The sequence below is a fragment of the Benincasa hispida genome, chromosome 12 (assembly GCF_027475165.1).
Source record: "Benincasa hispida cultivar pf3 chromosome 12, pf3_genome.v1.1, whole genome shotgun sequence".
NCBI lineage: Eukaryota > Viridiplantae > Streptophyta > Magnoliopsida > Cucurbitales > Cucurbitaceae > Benincasa > Benincasa hispida.
In genome coordinates, this window is record NC_143489.1 from 38,411,855 (window position 1) to 38,435,387 (window position 23,533).

Below are 23,533 nucleotides of genomic sequence, written 5' to 3' on the forward strand. Positions count from 1 at the left end.
AATGCACCAGCAGTGTTCATGGATCTAATTAATAAGGTGTTCAAGGAATTCCTCGACACTTTCGTGATTATTTTTATTGATGACATCTTGATTTATTCCAAGACAGAGGCCGAGCATGAGGAGCATTTGCGGAAATTTTTGGAGACGTTAAAGGCCAATAAGCTATATGCTAAGTTTTCTAAATGTGAATTTTTGTTGAAGCAGGTGTCCTTCCTAGGGCATGTAGTATCGAAGGAAGGTGTCTCTTTGGATTATGCAAAGGTTAAGGCAGTTATGAGTTGGGCTCGTCCAACCACAGTCAGTGAGGTGCACAGTTTTCTGGGGTTAATAGGCTACTATAGACGACGATTTGTAAAGGACTTCTCTCGCATAGCGGGCCCATCAACTCAGTTGACCCAGAAGGGAGCAGCATTTGTTTGGAATGAGGCTTCTGAAAACAGCTTCCAGGACCTCAAGCATAGGCTGGTTTCAGCCCTAGTTCTCACAGTACCGGATGGATCAGGTGGTTTTGTCATTTATAGTGATGCATACAATAAGGGGTTGGGATGCGTATTGATGCAGCTGGGTAGAGTAGTTTCTTACGCTTCACGTCAACTAAAGAAGTATGAACAGAATTATCCCACACATGACTTGGAGTTAGCAGTAGTGGTATTTGCTATCAAGATCTAGAAACATTACTTATATGGAGAGAAGATACAGATCTTCACCGACCACAAGAGTTTGAAGTATTTTTTCACTCAGAAAAAGTTAAACATGAGGCAAAGAAGGTGGTTGGAACTGGTGAAGGATTATGACTGTGAAATTTTGTACCACCTGGGAAAAGCAAACGTTGTGGCAGATGCTTTAAGTAGAAAGGTAGCCCATTTAGCAGCTCTCATACCAGAAAGACTCACTTGTACAGGGAACTAGAGAGGGCAGAGATTGCAGTGGTTGTGGGAAGAGTCACGGCACAGTTACCACAGTTGTTGGTGCGACCGAGTCTAAGGTAGAAGATTATTGATGCGCAGCAAGGCAACCCTTATCTAGAAGAGAGAGTTCGTAGGGTGGAGTCAGGCTAGGACGACGAACTCTCAGTTTCAGCAGAAGGTGGCCTCCTTTATGAAGGGCGTTTGTGCGTGCCAGCGGTTAGTGACATTAAAGATGAGTTGTTGTCAGAGGCTCATAGTTCCTTATTTTCGATTCACCCCGACAGCACCAAGATGTATCGGGACTTGAAACATTACTACTGATGGAATGATATGAAAAGAAAGGTTGCAGAGTTCGTCAGTAAGTGCTTGGTGTGCCAGTAGGTGAAAGCCCCGAGGTAGAAGCCAGTAGGCTTGTTAAAGCCATTGAGTGTGCTAGAATGGAAGTGGGAGCATGTGTCTATGGACTTCATCGTGGGGTTGCCTCGAACAGTCAAAGGTTTCACTGTGATATGGGTCGTTGTAGACAGATTTACGAAGTTAGCACATTTCATACCTGGAAAGCCCACCTTTTTAGTGAATAAGTGGGCACAGATATACATGAAGGAGGTGGTAAGATTGCATGGAGTGCCCGTGTCCATCGTGTCAAGTAGAGACCCTCGTTTCATGTCTAACTTCTGGAAAAGTCTCCAGGCAGCTTTGGGGACCCGGTTAGACTTCAGTACAGCTTTTCACCCTCAGACTGATGAGCAGACAGAGAGATTGAATCAGATACTGGAAGACATGTTGGGGGTCTGTGCCATAGAGTTTTCAGGAAGCTAGGATGTTCACTTGCACTTAATTGAGTTTGCTTATAATAACAGCTACCAGTCTACTATTAGAATGTCACCCTTTTAGGCCCTATATGGGAAGAGTTGCAGGTCCCCTATGTGTTGGGATAAGGTAGGAGAGAGGAAATTGTTAGGATTTGAATTAGTGCAAACCATGAATGAGGCAATATAGAAGATCAGGGCTCATATACAACTAACTCAGAGCAGACAGAAGAGCTATGCCGATGTAAGACGTAAGGACCTGGAATTTGAGACTGGTGTGAAAGTGTTCTTAAAAGTGGCACCCATGAAAGGTATTCTGAGGTTTGGCAGGAAGGAAAAGTTGAGTCCGAGATTCATTAGACCTTTCGAGGTCCTGGAACGAGTTGGCCCTGTAGCTTACCATTTTCCTTTGCCCCCAGCGTTGTCTTCAGTTCATAATGTCTTCCATGTTTCGATGCTAAGGAAGTATGTGGCAGACCCGTTCCATGTAGTTGACTACGAGCCCTTACAGTTGAATGACAACTTGAGCTACGAAGAGAAGCCCATAGAGATCCTCGCTCGAGAGGTAAAAACATTACACCACCGAGAAATTTCTTTTGTGAAAGTCCTGTGGTAGAATCAAAAGTTCAGGGAAGCCACCTGGGAGCGAGAGGATGAAATGAAAGCCTAGTACCCGGAGCTTTTTCAAGGATGAACTTTTGAGGACGAAAGTTCTTTGAGGGGGAAGAATGTAACACCCCGTACATTTTATTTAATAATAATGTAATTTTCAGTAACTTTATTATTTAGAAATTCAGTAATTATCCTTAGTTGGAGGGCATTTTTGGAATTTTGGGGTTCAAGTATAAGTGCAGGAATTTAAGTGTTGATGTGAAAATTATTCAATTTTTTAAATTCAATTTGAAAATTAATGGCAGGAATTAATTGTCTTTTGAAAAGGAAAGGAAATAAATAGTATAAAGTGGATTAAGGAAATGATTTAAATGTAATTATACTATTTCCTTTTTAGTAATTATTATTATTGTTATTATTATTATATAAAATAAAAAGAAACCCATCCCTTCTCCACGCACGAAACCCTTCTCCCCCAAATTTCCTCCTGCCGGCCACGACCTCCCTTCGCCGCACGAACCAAACCTGATCTCGCCGCCGCCTCCCTCACTACCCAAACCCGATCTCACCACCACCTACCTCATTGCCCAAACCCGATCTCGCACCGCTTGCCCAACCGGAGAGCCGCCGATGGGGTTGAACCGATCTCGCCAGCTGGAGGAGCCATCTGAGTCACCGCCGCCTGCTTCGCACTCGCGTCGCTCGATCCGGCTAGTTCAGCCCGTCGTTTCTAGCCACGAACACCGCCGCCACTCCAGCCTCCTGACCACCGCATGCCATCGCCATTCCAGTCTCTTGACCGTCGCGTGCCGCATCGTCTTCCAACAGCTTGACTCTTAGATTTTGGTAAGATCTATTTTGGTGGTTGGGTTTCTTGAAAGATTTTGGATGCCCACTAAGTTGGATTAAGGATTAAATTAGTTGCATTATTTTGATTTTAGATTTGAGCTTAGGAAATCACAGCAGCGACTGTCCAGCAGATTCAAGATCGTTCAACAAGAGTTTTGGTAAGAGTTATGGTCCTTATTGTTGATTTATGGGCATGCTTTGATTACTGAATTAAGTTTGACTTAACCCTTGTATCTTTAAGGTTCCAAGTCGTCGTCCATTGGGATTTAAAATCTGTTAGAAGGAGATTTTGGAGTCGAATCTTGGGAGTGGTTGTTGATCAAGTTCTTTGGGTAAGTTTTTTGGTATTGTGGATTTGAATATGAGATTTCGCAATTATTATTGGACTGAAATTTAATGGTTGTATTCGTATTTAGGGCTGTTACTTCAAACCGCGGTTATCGTTTGGTTGTCTGATTTTATCTGTGGAATTTCAATTAAGGTAAGTAATCTTACTACTGGAACTGCCCACGAGCCAGGATTTAGTTGTATGCTAGCATGATAAGTGTATGTTATGGAAAATGTTAGCATGATAAAATATAGTATGATTTGGATCAAAGTATGTTGTGGCACAAGATCCGAATTGTTTAAATATACACATAGATATTTGAATGCTAGTATGAGATGGTATATGTTCCCATATGATTGTATCTGATCTGATGATGTTGAGGCATACATGTATGTTGTAGAACTATGATGTTAAGGTATACATGAATGTTGTAGAACATGTTGTTGAGGTATATGTGTATGTGGTAGAGCTATGGTATCGAGGATTACATGTATGTCATAGATTCGTATGGTGATGATTTTGATGTTTAGACAATGTGAATGTCTTTACTGATTAGTTAGATGACCATTAGATTTTTTGTTTCCTTCGGGATTTACCAGTTTGTGTTTCTTTCGGGATTCACCAGTTTGTATCTCCTTCGAGATTCACCAGAGGTAGTGGACATACTTAACTACAGTAGGATAGGATTCGGTCTCTTTGTTGTTTCATGTGTATATGTGCCATAGGTGGGTATCTAGAGGACATAGATACCCAACCTGACCCTAGTAGTGGGGTTACTTACTGAGTATAAAATACTCATTCTTTCTCATGTTGTTGTTTCAGATGAGGGTGGAGATACACCAACGATGGACAAGCGGAATTCGTGATCGAGCCACTGGGACTAGTTTTTATGCTTCTGCATAATGAGATTTAGAGTTCTTTTCATGTTTCTCTTAATGCTAGTTTTGACGTTTGAAACCTGTTAGTAAGAATTGTTTTTCATATTTATTTATTAACATTTATGATTTATGGGTACCCTATTCTTGTTTTAATGTTTGCATTTAATAAAGGACTTTTGAACTTCCTTATATATTTAGCATTTATTTCTACATAAAGGAGTGTCATTTTAAGTTCTATGCATGCATGTATTTTAGTAACGGCCTAACTTAAGTCCTAGGGGGTCGGGTTGTTACAATTTGTATCAGCATACAAAATGGGCCGCATCCAATAGTGTTACCAGAATGAGATACCTAATTTCATCCATATACTTACTATTTAGGCTATTTACTATAACTTGATTCTATTAATGTCACTACATAAAGTTAAAGTATTCATACTATAGTCATTGATTTGTTTATTGGTTTTTCATAATGGAATGCAATATCAACAACTTTATCGAATAAAAAACTCAATAATATCTTATTGATAAATAGAATGAACTGCTAGTTTTTAGGACATTCCCAACTGTTAGTTAGTATAAAATGAATAGGAAATTGAATCATTTACTCCCATTTATCCCAAGAAGGAAGCCATGTTAATGTTTAGACTTGATCCCTTTGCTCTTCTATTGGAATCAACCCCTGTACTTTGTCAAGTTGGCCAAAAAGTAGACATCATAACCACAGCCACCACCTTAACTCTAATGCTCTCACAATCTTCACCTCACTTCGTTGCTGCTCTCAAAATGTCCCATGAATTTTTCAACCTCTTTGACTCCGATGAGACTCACCATTCAAGATTTTCACTTGAAAGATTTTACGTTATTATGTACCAAATGGAACTCCAAGGTTTTTCTTCAATGCACTTCTCTATTATACCACAATTAAACGCTGCCTTCCTTACATTTGAGGGTAATAATTCAAGTAAGTATTCTCTCTCCATTATCAATCTTGGTTCCTATATTTAATAATTAAATCATGAATGGCAGTCGTTTTGATCTCGATTGATGATCATTTCGTTTTCTTTTTTTTTATTTTTGAAATTTAGTTTGTCGTTTCTAGGTCAAATGGTTATCAAATGAGGTGTTACTTTTTCTTGATTGGTTTGAATAATAATCAAGAATCTTGTTTTCCTTTTACTAGTGTTAATAATATTGTTTTCCTATTCAAGAATCAAGAATCATCTTTTGAATCCCATTTGATAACTATTCCGTTTTTAGTTTTTGATTTTTGAAATTTATATTTGTTTTCTTACCACCTTTAATTCCTACCTTGGTTTTCATCATTCATTCCTAAGTTGCCATTTGTAACAATTCTATTCTACGTTTTTTTTCTTTTTTTTTTTCTTTTGAAATTTATGCTTCACTTTTGCTAGGGAACCCTAAAATTCCTACTCAAATTTTATCGTCAACAATAACTTTTTCATAATTTTCAAAATATGGCTCAGGCTTTTAAAACATTGATAGAAGTTAATAACTAAAACGTAGAAACTAATTAAGAGATAAACATGTAGAATTTATAAGTATAATCTCTGAAAAACCAAATGATTATCAAATGGAGCATTGTTGTCTTTTTGGTTTCAAGAATCGTTATTTTCCTTTTTCATAGGTATGATTAAGTTATTGCCATTTTTAATTAGGTCAAGAACCGAAAGCGATGTTGCGCCAATTGGATTTGTTACCTTACGAAGTGAAGCTAGAGGGGCGTATGGATTATAGAACTTTTGTCTCAATTGACTCAAAAGACTTCAAACGTGTTGTTTTAGAATTAAGTGCTCATTCTGGTGATTTTTATATCCACTATATTCTTTCTCGAGATCTTATACTATTTAATCATAATTATAAATAAGTTTCTAAAAGTTTTATTATTGTCACAGTTTATGTTACTTTATCGGATTCACAAGTCAAGTTTTCTAATGAAAATAAGGAGATTATTTTTACCAAAGAGGTATTTTATGTATAATGTGTTTCTTTAGGAAGATATATTGATGTAATTTTGTGAGATAATGGTTTTTAGTAGTTAATTAATTGGTTGATGCTGTGCAGCAAAGAGAATGCATAATTGGAGGTATTAGAAAAAGAGAGGAAGTTCAATATTTAATAACACTCCATCCCTTGCTGTTTTTTCTTGATTTGAGCCATCAAGCACAAAGGGTGTGGTTGTTCATGCAAAAGGATTTCTCAAGTATACTCATTCTTCCCTCTGGAATGTGGACTCAATTTTGGGTTTATTTCTCTCATTGACATTGAAGAATTTTATAAAGTTCTTATTTTGTAAAGAAAGACATTAATATTTTTTTCTTCCTCAATGTAAATACACCTAAAATCTTAGTTGCATTAAAGTATATATCATCCAACTTCTTTTCTTCTTCCTAGAATTATCATTTTAGGTGTCAATAAAAGTATTGTTAACAATCAACCATCAAATATAAATAGAAAATGTAAAGCAAAAGAGATCGCCACAAAAGTTTGTGTGATTCATTAACAGTATGTTAGTCTACATCTATAGGATAGATGGAGAACAGTTTTATTAGAAAGAATAATACAGATTATAGAATTGAGGCATTCTAGAGTTAGAGTTTATATAGTACACTTTTCTAAATCCTAGAGTCGTAAACATAAATGACGTAGAGCTGGTAAATACATAGATTACTTAGTTGTTTGAAGCACAACATGTCAGATTCAAGACATTCTAACCATTATCAAAATTCTAAGGAATGTGACCTCACAATCTTCCTTAAATTTCTAGAATGAAAAAGTATTCTTAAGAGTAAGAGAATGTATTTTTCACGCATTTAGGCAATCCGAATGGAACCTAAAAACTATGTTGTTTATGAGAGAGACAATTATATGTGCATGGTGAGTGCAAAGGAAACAAATTAAACGTGCGTTAAATTTAAGAATGACTTGAATATGAAAGAAAATTAGTAAGAAAAAAGTCTCCAAATTTCTATTTGAATGATCTAAATTTATAAAATTATGATAATTTAGTTGGTTTCAATTTTACTTTTAGACATTTGAATAAAATGGCCAAATAGTACACAATTTAGTGAAAACTACTTATTATATATAAGCATTTTTTTTTTTAATAATAACATATAATATATTAACTCAAATGCATACTCTAAAGTCATTTGATTTTTGTTTTATCTATTTCTGTAATCCCTTAGATCACTTTTATAATTATAATTTTTTAAAGAATATCAGTGTAGATAAATTAATCTCTACACTTTTAATTAAAAGCTGGAAATTAACCTCAAAGGAAGCATAGTTCAATTTAGATATGAATGTGCTAGTAATCATGATTCCTTTATTTCAAATCCCTACTCCAAATTGTTTGTACTTGAAATTAGAAAAAAAAATAAAAACATTTTTAATCATCTCATGAGTACTTTAAATTGCATGTCAAACACCAAAGCCAAAAGTTTAAGAGTAAAAATTACCCTTTTATAATTAAGGTAAAGCTAAAACTAGCTATATTGAATATGTTAGGAATGTAAACAAAGTCTCATATATATTGATCACGAAAGGAAGTGAACATGAATATATAAGTGAAGACGAGATATATATGTGTGTGTGTGTTTGTGTGGAGATAATTGAAGGTTTACTTTAACCTTTTAGAAGTGTAGGTTATAATCACACTCTTGAACTTATATAATTATTTTGTAATTAATTTTTTTAGGAATATTGTGTAATTAAATTAAACCATGACATTATAACTTCTTTTATGTGACATTTTGAAATATGGGCACAAGTATAGTTACAACTTTTAACATCTTTGTTGGAGATTTGGTTTGTTGGCGTTATAATTTTCTCTAAGGAAGTGGTTCTACAGATGTCTCAAATAAAGTCTTAACATCCAATTGTGACATCAGAATATTTTCCTGCAGAATATTTTTCTTATCTAAAAATATTCATCTGTGATATTTAGTCTGATATGTACCTTTTTGAAGCGCGACTTTTTATTCCAAATACAGACTTATTTCTTTGATCAGATTGGATTATTTAAAGTGAGTTTTGTAGACCTTTTAGAGTTGCCACATTTGTTTAATTGAGCAAGACGTTTTCTGTACTTTGGCCAAACTATTCTACATCGTGTTCTTGCTCGTTTGCTCAGTATTTTGCTATGCAAGCACTTCATCTATTGAGTGCAACACTTTGAAGAGTTTCACGGTCTTAGGGGAGCTTAAGCCATTGCTGCCAGAGAAGGGATTCTCAGTCTTAGGGGGAGCCTAAGACTCAGCTTCAGAGAAGGAGTTCTCTATCTTAGAGGACCTAAGGTTTATTAGTGAAAGGAGTTCGCTGATCCAAGAGGAAGACAATCAAGTTGAGAGAAGTCTCAAACATTGTCGGGTGTTGAAGTATCAGACGTTAATATTAACATACTTAGGGGGAGCCTAAAGTTCAATTGAGAAGGAGTCTTATATCTGAGGAAGCCTAGATAATGTATGAGTTAAGCTCTACATGAGCCACTGTGCAGTTGGTGTATTATAGATAAGTACTACGTTGAAAACTGTTTAAATCTTTAATATTAATGGATTATCTTTCCTAGATACTCTACTCCACAAGCTAGGTGTTTATCATCGAACTAGGTTACCAATTGTTGTGTGCCTTTACTTCTTTACTTGTTGTTGATATTTTTGTTGTTATAGTTGTTCTCAGTGCTTTTTGTTTAACATCCACATATCAAGTGATGAGTCATCCTATTGTCTTTTTCAATTGGTATAAGAGTGGGTCACCTTTATCTCAGGTGCTTCTATTATGGACAGAATCAAGAAAGGAGACTCTACCAATTGTCCACCTGTTCTTGAAGGAACAAACTATTCGTACTAAAATGCTTGAATGACTGTCTTTTTGAAGTCGATTGATAACAAAACTTGGAAGGTTGTTGTATCTGGATGGACACATCCTACCATCAAAACTGATGTTGGGAAGGAAATCTTGAAGCAAGAGGTTTAGTGGTCTGGAGATTAAGATGAAGCTTCTTTGGAAAATTCACGTGCCTTGAATGCCATATTCAATGGTGTAGATTGCAACATATTCATATTAATTAATACTTGCGTCTCAACTAAAGAGACATGGGATATCTTGTCTGTTGCTCATGAAGGAACGTCTAAAGTAAAGATGTTCAGGCTGCAATTGGTGATATCAAAGTTTGAGCATCTTAGAATGCATGAAGAAGAATTCATTGTTGCATTCAATGTACATTTGTTATGCTCGGTTTTATGTACTAAAAGGCGTGGTTTGTAAACAATGAACATATTATTTTTTACAATAAAGTTATTATTGAGGTTTATTCAATAAAGATGTTATTGAATGTGCAAATTGCACTTAAAACCCGTAAATCAAATAAACTAAGAACCCTTGGTTATAACATGAATACTTGAACTATATGTGGAGATATAAAAGTGGATCAAGTTCAAGTAAATAGTCAAAACGGTCTATAGTGTAAGGATTAGGCTAGGACCTTATCTTGGGGATATTATGGATGTGGCCCACTTTGCATAAGATCGGACCGCAAAATAGTCACTTTTACTTTATAATGTCGTTTATTATTAAGACTAACTTTTTCAATATGATGACCTAGGTAACTCGATCTTAATCCTTAGCTAACCATGAACTCCTGTTTATTCAGAATTATCCTTTAATCTGCATGGGTGAGAGTGACCCGAGTTCACCAACTCAATAAGCCCCCCATTTTAGGAATAAGATCGAGTTGATAGTTGGGGACATAGTTTTGCAAGATGGAATTCACTCTTACCTAATTCTAGAAATAGTAGATAGGTTGTTCTCTTAAGTGCTAACTTGAGTCTTGAACAAGAAGCCCCACCCTCTCATTGGCCCAAGAGGGACTCAGTTTGGTGGTTGGACCATAAACCGATTGTTCATTAGAGGATTAGTGGGAGTTAAGGAGCAAGATGTAATTATAGGGGTAAAACAGTAATTTTGACCCAAATTGTAATTACGAACAACCTGTGAAAGATTGACTTACTAATCATGGTTATGTCGAGTGGATAAAAATATATCTACAATGAGGAAAATACAGCTACTGGGCTATAGTGGAGTATCCTGGTAGTTAACGAATGTTGGTTAATTAGGTTAAAAAGTTTAGCCAGGAGTATCCTGGTGTTATTATTCTGATTAGCAATTTTGTTTCAGATTGGAATTAGGATTCATTTATTTATGAATGCAATTATTCTTCTATCTTTGGTTTGTATATGGGTGGATATAATAAAGGATGTGATTATTTATGTATTTTGGTTTTAATTTTGTACATGAGATTCATTAGTTAATATTAGAGTTTAATCTTTCCTTTTTATGGATATAATATGCTTTAAGTTTTAAAATGGAATTGCTAAGGATGTTTAAAGCAAATTAACTAAATTTCACACTTTTTAATTGCTAGTGTTAAATCATCAATTGACCCAAAAAACTTAAGTTGATAGATAAAGGTAAATTTATTATCATATCATCTAAAAAAGCTCTAGTAAAGAGTCGTTTTGTTTGACTGATTAAAAAGATTGTGAGGAAAAATGAAAACATTGAGGAAAAAAATTAGAAAATGGAAAACATTTGACCCTTTAGCTTCATTTATTTAGCTTTTATCAATAAAATTTTATAATCGTAAATATTTGACTCTTTTTCCTTACGAATGTTCTCATCACATGCTTGATGTAGACCGATCCTTCTGTAATGTAAGAAGAAGCGCTAGAAATGTAGTGATTTCTCTCTTGTTCTCATCATAAAGACCAAAACTTAGAGATAGTGGAATATCTCCTTCATATAGCCTAAACTTAGACATGCTTTATTCATTTAGGTTCAACGATGAATAAGCATTGGACTAAGCTTAGAGATAGATTCTCAAGAGAGTACATTGATTCATGGAAGTGGCAAAGTGTCATGTAAATAGAGAGGGGAAAACGAGATGTCCGTGTAAAAATTGTCAGAATTCAATGTCTCATACATTAGATAGAGTAGAATGACATTTATTTTCTAATGGAATATCTCCTTCATATAGTCAATGGATTTATCATGGAGAACCTGTAAATGTAACTCAATCTCAAAGAGTTACGACTCTTTTAGCTCCTTCAACGGATGATGGATTAAGGGAAGAACCTACTGCACACAATGATGATGATTAGTTGTTCAATCTTTTAAATGATTTGTAAGGACCAATGAGAGAAGGGTAATATGATGAAGATGAAGAAGACTTTGGAGATGAAATGTCTAAAAACATCGAACAAAGGGATACTTCAAACGTTTTTTAGGAGTTGATGGATGAAGCATGTAATCGTTTGTACCCTAGTTGTACAAAATTTTCCTCATTTAACTTCTTGGTGAGATTGATGCATATTAAAGTTCTCAATAATTGGAGTAACAAATCCTTTGATATGTTGCTAGATTTGTTGAAAGATGCCTTTTCAACTAGTGCATGTATACCTAGTTCTTTTTATGAAGCCAAGAGAAAATTATGTGACATGGGACTAGGATATGATTCTATTCATGATTGTAAATACGATGGGTTTTGTTTTGAAAATGATATTCTAATTGTCAAAGTTGTCTAGTGTATAATGAGTCTCGATACGAAATAAAAGATGGCAAGAATAAGAAGATCCCAAACAAAATTTTATGTCATTTTCTATTAATACCGAGGTTGAAGCGATTCTTTTCATCAAAACACATTGCTTTTGAGATGTGATGGCATAAGGATAAAAAAGTTAAAACCAATGGTGTATTGCGACATCCAGCTGATGCTGAAGGGTGGAAATGTTTTGATAAAGAGTTTCCTGAATTTGCTTCAGACCCAATGAATGTTCGGTTAGTCTTAGCTTTAGATGGATTTAATCGATTTGGGACTATCAGTACTGCGTATAGAATGTGCCCCATGATGCTTGTTCCTTACAATTTGCCACCAAGGAAGTGCATGAAGGAATCTAAGTTTTTCATGTCTTTAATTATACTAGGACCAAAGTCTCACAAAAAAGAAATTGACATCTATTTATAACCACTAATTGAAGAGTTGAAAGAGTTATGAGACAATGGTATGCGTACTTACGATTGTGAGTGGGGGGGGGGGGGGGGTACTTTCAGTTACGTGCATGCTTGTTGTGAACCACTAATGACTTTCCTGCATGCGGGACTTGTCAGGATGGAGTATCAAAGGTTATCAAGCATGTCCCATTTGTAAACAAGATAGATCGTTGTTTAAGATAAGAGGAAAAATCTCTTTCATGGGCCATCGACGTTATCTTTCAGATAACCACAATTGGCGTAAGAGTAAGCAACATGATGATAAATTGAAGCGTAGACCTCCATTCGTTGTAATGAATGGAGATGAAATCCTAGAACAAATCAATGCACTAAACTTTCCAGTATTAAGTAAGCATCCATCCAAACAAGATAAGAAAAGAAAAAAAGTATATTTATTGAGCTCTCATACTGGTCTAAACTAATGTTACAACATAAGTTAGATGTCATGCATATTGAAAAAAAATATATATGATAGCTTGCTTGGGACTTTGATGAATATTGAAGGAAAAACAAAAGACACGACAAATGCCTGTTTGGAATTTGAAGATTTGTATATACAAAAGGACTTACACATACAAAAAGAAAGATCTAAATTTGTAAAATCACATGTGGCATATACTTTAACTACAAGTGAGAAGATAGTTTTTTGTAAGTTCTTGAAATCAGTTAAGTTTGCTAATGGGTTTGTCTCAAATATATCACGATGTGTTAGCGTGAATGATGGAAAATTATGGGGATTAAAGATTTATGACTCTCATATTTTACTCAAGCAACTTATTCCTATTGGTGTTCGAGCATACTTATGAAAGAATGTGTACACGACTATTGTAGAGCTATGTAAGTTCTCTTTGAGATTTATGTGCGAAAGTAATATGTGTTACAGACTTGGACCGATTGCAATAAGATATTGTACTCATATTATAAAAGTTTGAAAAAAAAATTTCGCTGGCCTTTTTTGATATAATGGTTCATCTTGCCGTTCACTTGCCTTACGAAGCAAAGGTCATTGGTTCGGTTACGTATAGTTAGATATACCCTATTGATAGAAGCTTGTGAACCTTGAAACAATACGTAAGAAACAAGCTCGTCCCGAGGGTTCAATAACAAAAGGATTTATCATGAAATAATCTTTGACTTTTTGTTCCATGTATCTATCTGGAATAGAAACTAGATTCAATAGGGAGTCATGTAATGATGATTCAATTCTCCATGGCCCAAGTTATGGAGATTTTGATGTGTTTAGGCAAAATGTACGACCATTATTAGGGTCAATTGCGAAGGTGCTAATTGAAAATGAGAAACGAATGGCACATGGTATGTAATGAATAACAACTCTGAGATAAGTCTTATCATAGGTATGTTTCAGATCCAATATGTTTAGTTAATATCCTTAGTTTTCAAAGTCGATATTATATCTAATGTTGAATTTATGACTAAGGAACATTTGAGACTGATTCATACGCGATCAGACACAACATCAGAATTATCTCAAAGGCATCAATCACAATTCCCTACTTGGTTCAAAGATCATGTATGTATACTTCTTCAATTGGATATTTGAACATCAATAATGAGTTAAAAAATATTGAGTTTCAATAATCCATTAAATATTAATAGGTTTACTCACTGCATTAAAGAGGACAAACATCTAATGATCTTTACTCAATATCACTTGGTCCTTCTAATCAAGTCTGCTCTTACAATGGTTGCATTGTCAAAGTTCATTTTCACTGTATTGATCTTGACAATAAAAGACCAACTCAAAATAATAGCATCATGGTGCCGGGAGAAACGGAAGGAATTGAAACTAATTACTATGATATACTAGTTGATGTATTGGACTTAGAATATAGCAAAAGATGACGTGTGATCCTTTTGAAATGTAAGTGGTTTGACACAGACCCTAAGAAAAATAAAGTACGATAAGATTTAGGGTTCATGTCAATAAATACATCTCATTATTGGTATACAGATGAGCCCTTCATCTTTGCAACTCAAGCCAAACAAATTTTTTACATCAACAACAATAAACTTGGCAATAATTTGAAACTTGTGCAAATTGTCCAAAATAAATGCATATGGGATGTTTCAGAAGCAAATGGAGGTGAAAATGATGAATTAAAATTGTTGGAAGTAGTTGGAAGGATTGAGGTCGATGAATCTATCCAGGGTCTCATATTATGTCAAGATGATGTTAATCCTACTATTGTAGAACCTCAAGTTAATCCACAACAATTGAATCAGAGTATACCATATTCAGACAATAATGGTTTAATAAATGATGAACCCGAAGATGTAGAAGCGTCTACTGAGAAGTGTTCTAGTTCAAATCAATATCTAGATTTTGATGATCAAGATAGTGAATAATTGTATAATAACACTAGTGTAATTCATAATTTCAGGTGTTATTCATGTTTTGTCTGGTTGTAGAATTATTGTAGGGCAACATCAAGATCATCTAGTAGATGAACTAGTTAGGGAATCTAACACTTTGACTACGTGTAATTTTAATTTTTGGTGTTATGTACATTCAAAGTATATTTGATATTATTCATATTTTGTGTGGTTGTAGAATTATGGTAGGGCAACATCAAGATTGTTTGGCCAATGAACTAGTTAGGGAAGCTAATACTTTGGCTACGAGTAATTCATAATAATTCATTATTTCAAGTGTGGTTGTAGAATTATGTTAGGACAACGTCAAGATCGTCTAGCAGATGAACTAGTTAGGGAAGCTAAACTTGGCTACAAGTAATTCATTATAATTCATTATTTCAAGTGTGATTGTAGAATTATAGTAGAGCAACGTCAAGATCGTCTAACAAATGAACTAGTTAGGGAAGCTAACACTTTGACTATGAATCCCTCGATAAAGGCAAGAACAACCATCGCATCAGGTGATAGTAGTATGTCTTAGGTTGAACATCTAAATATTATTATAACCTTTAATTGAAGTAATACATTTGATCTTGTTACAAGATCTAATTATAAAACAAAATGGAAGCGTGGGAGAGGGCACAACCAAAACATTAATTTGGATATATATGTACATTGACATGGGTGGATCCCAATTACTATTTCTCAGGATGTTGGAAAACCAGTAAGCGTCTTTACTATAAAGTTTGGCTACGTCATTGGGACCGCGACCCAAGACACAATTTCATTGCGTTATTCTAAGTGGAAGAATGTATCTAATGATGTCATTGCCACCATAAAGGCTAGTTTATAGGTAAGTTTGATGCCTTTATTGTATTAATCTCATATGTGTACTTACCATAACTTTTATTGAAAATGTAGATACATTCTATTGTGGATCTATCCTCGAATGTCGTCGATAAGTACATATATCAGCAAATAAAGAACTTATTTAAAGAATATAGATCAAAATTGCATAAGTATTATTGTAGCTTTGAGAATCCTGTAATTGCTCGTGAAAGTCCACCAGACAAGTTAACAAATAAAGAAGATTGAACGATTCTTTGTGATCTATGAGAGACTCCTGAATGGAAAGTAAATTTAATATTTTTGTTGTACTTACTGTTGACATAAATTATTTGTACTAATAAATTATAATTTTTGTAGTAAAAAAGGGAGAAGAACAAGAAGAGTAGAGAATATCTTGATTTCAACCATTATTGTGGGTCGAAATCCTTTCTTCAAATGCAAAATGAATTGGTATGATATGATGCAAATTCATTATTGTTTTATTCATTTCCCATTGAATCTAAAGAGTAAATTTGTTTATTGAATTATAGAAAATCGAGAAGGGTGAAGAAGTAGACCAAGTGGAATTGTTTTACAAAAGTCACTTCTCAGAGAATGACGGGTGGATAAGCGAAGCCACCAAAGAAGCATATGTAAGTTATATTATATCATACATGCGTAATTTTATATTAACCCTTATATATAATATATAACCTCAAAAACCATTATAAACATAGTTTGCAATGCAAGAGGAGATTAGAAAATCCTCACAAGATGGGCTTGAACCAACAATGGAGAAAATTATTTGTGAACGAGTTTTAGGAAAACGATCAGGCCACACTAAATGTCTTGGATGGAACCCAAAACCCAATTTAGCTACATTTTCCTCACAAATTGAGAAAGATATTAGGAATAAGTATGAAAAGCTTGAGGCAGAGGTGACAAGCTTAAAGGAAGAAAATGTCATGTTGAAGTCAATAGTTTCGCTGTTTCAAGATCAATTGACTGAAACCACAAGACAGTTAGTTGCACAAAAAAAGCAAGGAGATGGACCTTCAAACTACTAGGTACATTATGACAACTTTAAGTTCTTGGTTAGTAGATTTAGAAAATTTGGTTTTTGTGTGGCTATCCTACAGTTATGGTAGCCACATCAAATATGAGCGTTTTAGTGGTTTTAGGAACTTCATTTGTTTGTTTTGTGGCTATCTACAGTTATGGTAGCCACTTTAAATATATATGTTTTAGTGTACTTGTTACCACTTTGTGGTTTAAATGGCGTTTAGGTTTACGGTGTTCGTGGTGTTCATGTTTGTAGCTTGAGAGTAAAATGGTTCTTCGTGGTGTTCATGTTTTAATATAAACATTGATGGCATGTTTGTAGCTTGAGAGAGAGATCAATCCTCATAACCATGTTAAACAAGTCTTTGTGTGATTGTTAAGATCTTTTTGTGCATTTTTCTTTATTGATTTTAAGAAATCTTTAATAATATTTGTTTTTCTTGTTTTAGGTTGTTCGTGTAAATTATTAAAGATATTTTTTTTGGAGATTGCGAGAATATTTTGTGAGATGATTACTTAGTTTAGTTGAGTATTTCACTTATTTTGGCTTAGGGTATTTTGGCGTAGAGAAGATTAAACTTTTTTTTTTTTGTAGGGGATTTGTAAGAAGCTAGAAAAACTCAAATTTAATTGTATACATAGTTTTTGTTCGAAGAATTTTATAGCTTATGTATTGAATATTAGTCGTATTTTTAAATATATTAGCTTACTTTTGTTATATTTATCCTCAATTGATTTGTTTGAAGATTAATTTTAATTTGTGCATAATTAGGTATTAAGGAAATAAAAAATTGGTTATTAATTATTACAAAAAAATATATAAAATTATAAACAACATATGCCGACGTAAATAAACATTGACAGAAATCTATCTATCGAACTAAAATTGTTTGTTGTATAGGACTATGTTTTTCCTGATGCAAATTGTATTTTGTTGGGAAAACACATATGCTGATGCAAACAATTGCATTGCCAAAAATGGAATTTATGCCGATGAAAATAGTTTCGTCGGAAGGAACTTCTCTCAACATGGATATGACGACGATTATGCCGATGCACAAAAATGCGTTGACATAACCTATCCCGATATTTTTAATACTTTCCCGACGATTTTTGCATGGGGGAAAGTGAAAATTTTTGTAGCACCAAGCAAACCTTAGAACTTATATGTATTAAAAGATTGTACGTTAGTAGCTGAATATGTGTTAATTGTACAATACATTTTCTTTTATATTTGACTTTTTATCGTTTGGGTAAGTTTTAAGTGAAAATTTTTTATTTTGAAAAATTGTGGAATTTTATGTTTTAACATGAAGTTTGGATTATACTTGTAACAAAATTGATGTAAGAATTGGACACAAAAAGAAAATTGAGAGTATCTATAATGAAAAAAACAAGAAGAGATATTTATATAATTTTTTTTTTAAATTGGTTTTTTTTCTAACTCAAGAATTTTTTTCGTAAGGCTAAGAATATTAATGTATCTTTTGAAAATTGAAGGATATTTTTTTAACAAGTATTAATAGTTTGTGTACATATACTAACAGTACGAGTATTTTTTAAGTTTATTTTGGTTAAATTATTATTTCGGTCCCTATGCTTTGAAGTTTGTTCAATTTTAGTTCCTATACTTTCAAGTGTCTAATTTTAGTTCATTTACTTTCAATAAATCCTAAATGTAGTCCTACTATTAGTTTATTATGGTTTGTTTCATTATTTTGTTTATTTTTTATTAGCATTTTCACTAAGAATTTAAAAAAAATAAAAATAAAAATAAAATCACATATTGTGTTTCTTTGCATGGAAATTATTATGAATTTTTTAATTAATTTTGAAAGAAAAAATAATATAAAGGCACTAAATTTAAGATCTACTTAAAATTCAGGAACTAAAATTGAACATTTGGAAGTATGGAGACTAAAATTGAATAAATTTCAAAGTACAACGATAAAAATGGTATTTTAACCTTTTTTTATTTTAAGTTTAAGGATATTTTTTAAACTTTTGAAAATTCAAGGATATTTTTTAATTTTTTCTAAGTTCAAAGTTATATTTGAAACTCTTAAAAGGTTCAAGGGTGTTTTTGACCCAACAAAAAGTTTAGGTGCATAGCCAAAAAATAGTTTTTTTATTTTAAAAAATGAATATTGTTATGTCAAATACTTTATTGAAAATGGATTGAGGGACCAAAATATAGACTAAATTTATATTAGCTACGTTTTTTTGTACTCTAATTTAATTCTTTTACTCTATTATTTCCTTGACAGTAATTTAGTTTTTGTTTATAACAATATCAAAGTAAAAAAAGTTAGGAATGAAATTTAGTTTTGCTTTAAATTCCAACTCTATCTTTTTCTTTTGGGTCATGAAATGAATTTTACCTCTAAAATTTACATCGAATAACATTCTTAGTCTATTCGTCAGTCTTTTCTTTATTAATAACATCCTTTTTTTTCACTCTTCTTTTCTTTATTAATGACCGAAAGTATGACCAACAATAATGGACACGGGAGAACGAGTGGTGAAAACAGTTCGGTGATCCAAAACTAGCACGATCGATACAACACTTAACTGGTTCGAACTCCCAAGAGAAGAGTGTTCATTTTTTTTTCTTCTTTAATTTTTTGTAAATGAGGAAGAAGGATAAATAAATAAATCAAAAGAAGAATAAATATTCACATATTTTTGTGTGTAAATAATTGGGGTAGGCCCTTACTCTCCTTAATATAAATAAAATGAGAAGCAAATGGAATATGAATCCCAATTATCCCAAGAAGGAAAACCATGTTAATGTTTAGGCTTAAACCCTTTGCTGTTCTTTTGAATTCAACCCCTGTACTTTGCCATCTTGATAAGGAAGTTGACATTAGAAGCACAGCCCATAAGTTAACCCTAATGCTTTCACATAATACTTCCTATCCATTCATTGCTGCTCTTCAAATGTCACCTGAATTTTTCAACCTCTATGATTCCGATCAGACTTACCAGTTCAGATTTTCCCTTGAAAAATTTTATATTATTATGTACAGAATGGAACTTCAAGGTTTTTCTTCAATGCTCTTCACTATTATGGGACAATTAGACGCCATTTTCCTTACATTCGAGGAGAATAGAAGTAAGTACTACTCATTTTCTTTCTCTCCATAAATCAATAATCTTTCTTCCTATATCTTTCAAGACTTATTCAAGAATAGTCTTTCACCGTGTTTGAAAACCGCTTCGTTTCTGTTTTTCGGTTTTTGAAATATGGGTTTGTTTTCTAGCTCTGTTTGATCTCTCAACTTCTCGATAATGGATTTGATCACTATTTTAAGAACACCCTTTTAAATCCCTACTCAAATTTGAAATTAATTCGTGTAAGGACTCATTTTCTTCTCTCCACAAATCAATCTTGCTTCCTATATTTTTCAAGAATTAATCCAGAATAATCTTTCACCCCATTTGAAAACCATTCCTTTTTTGTTTTTTGATTTTCAAAACTTGTGTTTGTTTTCCTCCATTCTAAAACCCTAGTTTTTCCGTTTTATATTCTTATTTTCTCCAAATTTTTCGATAATATATGGTTTTGATCTCTACTTGAAGAAAATCCTTTAAAATTCCTACTCAAATTGTAAAAGAAAAATTAAACTTTTAAAGATTATTATTTAGGATGAAGTCACATATAGACACTTATTAAGAGGGAATTCAAGTAGAATTATATTTATAAGGTGTACTTTTTTCTTTAAAAAAAAAAAAACAAATGATTTTTCTTCAATTTTCAAGAATCAAGCATAATCTTATTATCCTTTTCCAAGTGTTGATAATTGAATATTGTAATTTATAGATCAAGAACCGAAAGTAATGTTGCGTCAATTGGATTTGCTACCTTATGACCTTGACCTAGAAGGGGAGATTGAGTATACAACTTTTGTCTCAATTGATTCAGAAGACTTCAAACGTGTTGTTTTAGAATTCAAAGCTAATTCTGGTGATTTTTTTTTTAAAATTCTCCCTCCTTGAGATCTTATAATATTTTATTATAATAAAGTCTCTAATTAACATTTTGTTGCTGTTTATTGTCACAGTTTCCATTACATTTTCGGATTCAGGAGTCAAATTTTCTAATAAAAATAAAGAGATTATTTTAACCAAAGAGGTATTCCATATTATTATGTCTTTAGAAAATTTACTGATTTAATTTGTTGAACATGTTTTAATGTGAAGTTGGGTTGATGTTTTGAAAGGAAAATCAATGCATAATTGGAGGTGTTAGAGAAAGAGAGGAATTTCGATTTATAATCACAGTGAACCCCAGTATGTTTTTTGTTGATTTGAGCAATCAATCACAACGGGTGTGGTTCTTCATGCAAATGGATTTTTCAAGTCTAATGATTCTTCCATTAGGAATGTGGTCTCGATTTTGGGTCTATTTCCCAGCTCAATGTCATACAACTATACCTAAATTTACCTAATATTCTGTAAAGAAATACCTTTTTTCTTTCGATTTTAGTTGGATTAAACACTCTTCTTCATAGAATAATCACTATTTGTGTGTCGATTGAAGTATTGAAATTATAGCGAAGGTGAACTATGTTATAGTGCTCGAACTTTGGTATTCAAGTGAACCCATAATCATAATCAAATATCTAGAATAAGGATTTATTTGGATCGATTTTCTTAGTGCTTAAAAAGCATAAAAAAAAGTGTTTTCTTAAAAATTTGGTAATGAAGTTAAGAAAATATGTATATGAGAAGGAAACACATTGTAGTTGTATTAAATTTCTTAATGACTTGAATAATGAAAGAGAAAATTTGAAAAACCTTCCAACTTTCTAGTTGAATAATCTGAAGTTATGTAGAAAGTTATGAAATTGTGATAATTTAGTTGGTTTCAATTTTACTTTTGAATGCCTTGGGAAAATTTTGACATTTGAATAAAATTGCCAAAATAGTGGAATTAAGTGAATAGTACTTATTAATAAGCATTTTTATTAACAAATGTTAGTTAAATGGCATGCTCTAAAGGCTTTTTAAAATCTTTTTTTATGAATTTTATGATAATAAATTCTTTTTTGAAGAATCCTTGTAGTTGATAAAATTAATCTCTAAAATTCTAATTCAACACTACAAGTTTAAAAGAAACAAGAATATTTTTAGTCATCTCCATGTGCATTTAAATTGAATGTCAAATACTAAAGGTAAAAGATTAACAGTAAAACAACCGTTTTTAAGGTGTTAACGGATAAAATTAAAACTAGCTACATTGTATAGTTTTAACTTTCTAAAACCATAGCTTTCAATCACACTCCGGAATTTATATACCTATTGTAATTATTTCAACTCTTGAGCTTATATATGTAATTATTTTTTTTTTTAACAATATAATATACTAGAGAAATGAGGGTTCAAGAGGTGCAGCAGACTCATCTAGGTTGACACAACCATAGCACCCCCATCATATCCCAGATCTAGTAAATATGCATTTATTCAAAAGCCAGAGTGATGTTAGTACACGAGGAGCTAAAGAAGAGCTCAAAGAGAATTAAAAAAAAAAAAGCAAATCGAGACTAGAGGAAAGCCTTCCAGTTTAAATGATTTGTGATTATTCGTGTAGAGTTGCATTATTTTATGAATGAATATGTCTTTTCAAAATATAACCAACTTGGAGAAGGGATATGACCACTAATTAGTCTATAAATATGCATATTCTTCAAATTTGTTTTTACTTCTTTTCATAAGCATTTCTCCTATTGAAACTTTCTCCTTTTTTATAAAGTCGTTGAAGTTGGTACATTTTCACAAACTATAGTTCGTTGGATCTTGTGGACGAAGTACTGCCTCTGTAAGATAGGTAATTTGCTCTATTCTGGGTGACAACTACTCATGAATATCACATATATAAGAGTGAGTAAAATTATCTTAAGGAGACAACGTGAAGTTTTTAGGCTAATGTTTTATCCGATATATAAGGTTCTATACTTTCTGGTATTTTGTGATACTATTCATTTAACAAACTTCAGACAATTTTCCCAATTCAAACCCATATTTTGGTTTATCATTTGATGACATGATGATGTAACTGAGATTACCTTAAATGTTCTTCGTATTCTAATGTTGTGTACATAAAAATATGTTTTATTTAAGTCGTAAAACAATCTTAAAGATTTTATATTCATATATCAATTAACATTTGTGTAACCTAGGTTTTACGTGGGTGCAGTTCGTTTTTTTTTTTCTTCTTTCTTAAAAACCCATTTGGATCATATATATCGATATTAAATATTTGAGATTTGAATGTCAGAGTTTTAAATGTATGAGATAATTAATGACTATGTTTGGATTTGCGGGATAATGAATATTTGAAAGTTAATTATATATGTTCAATTTAATAATTTTGTATATAGAAACTAAAATTGAATGATTATGTAAGGCCTCAAATAATTTACACTTATAAAAGAAAGGGTAAAAAGGGAAATGTCAAAACAACAAATGAAGATCAAGGAAAGAATGTGGGAGAAAAGGTGGAGGGACCACGAGCGCATATGGGAGAAAAGAAGGAGGGACCACGAAGTTGTTACAAAAAGGCAGAGGGATTAGACGGCAGAGGTAGGAAAGGAATTTTCTAAAAGTGAGTGAACTTTTAGGTAGGAGAGAAGGCCAGCTCTCTCTAAGGTGCTGGGAATTTTCCTTGTTGTAGTTTCTTCTTTTGGGGAGGCAGGGGAGGTAATTTCAAGAGGAGAGTTTCTTCTATTTTGGGGAAGGGTCAGTAAGACTGTCGAATGCTTGTAAGGAAGGGATATTGTTGAAGAAACCATATATAAATAAGAACAAGGAA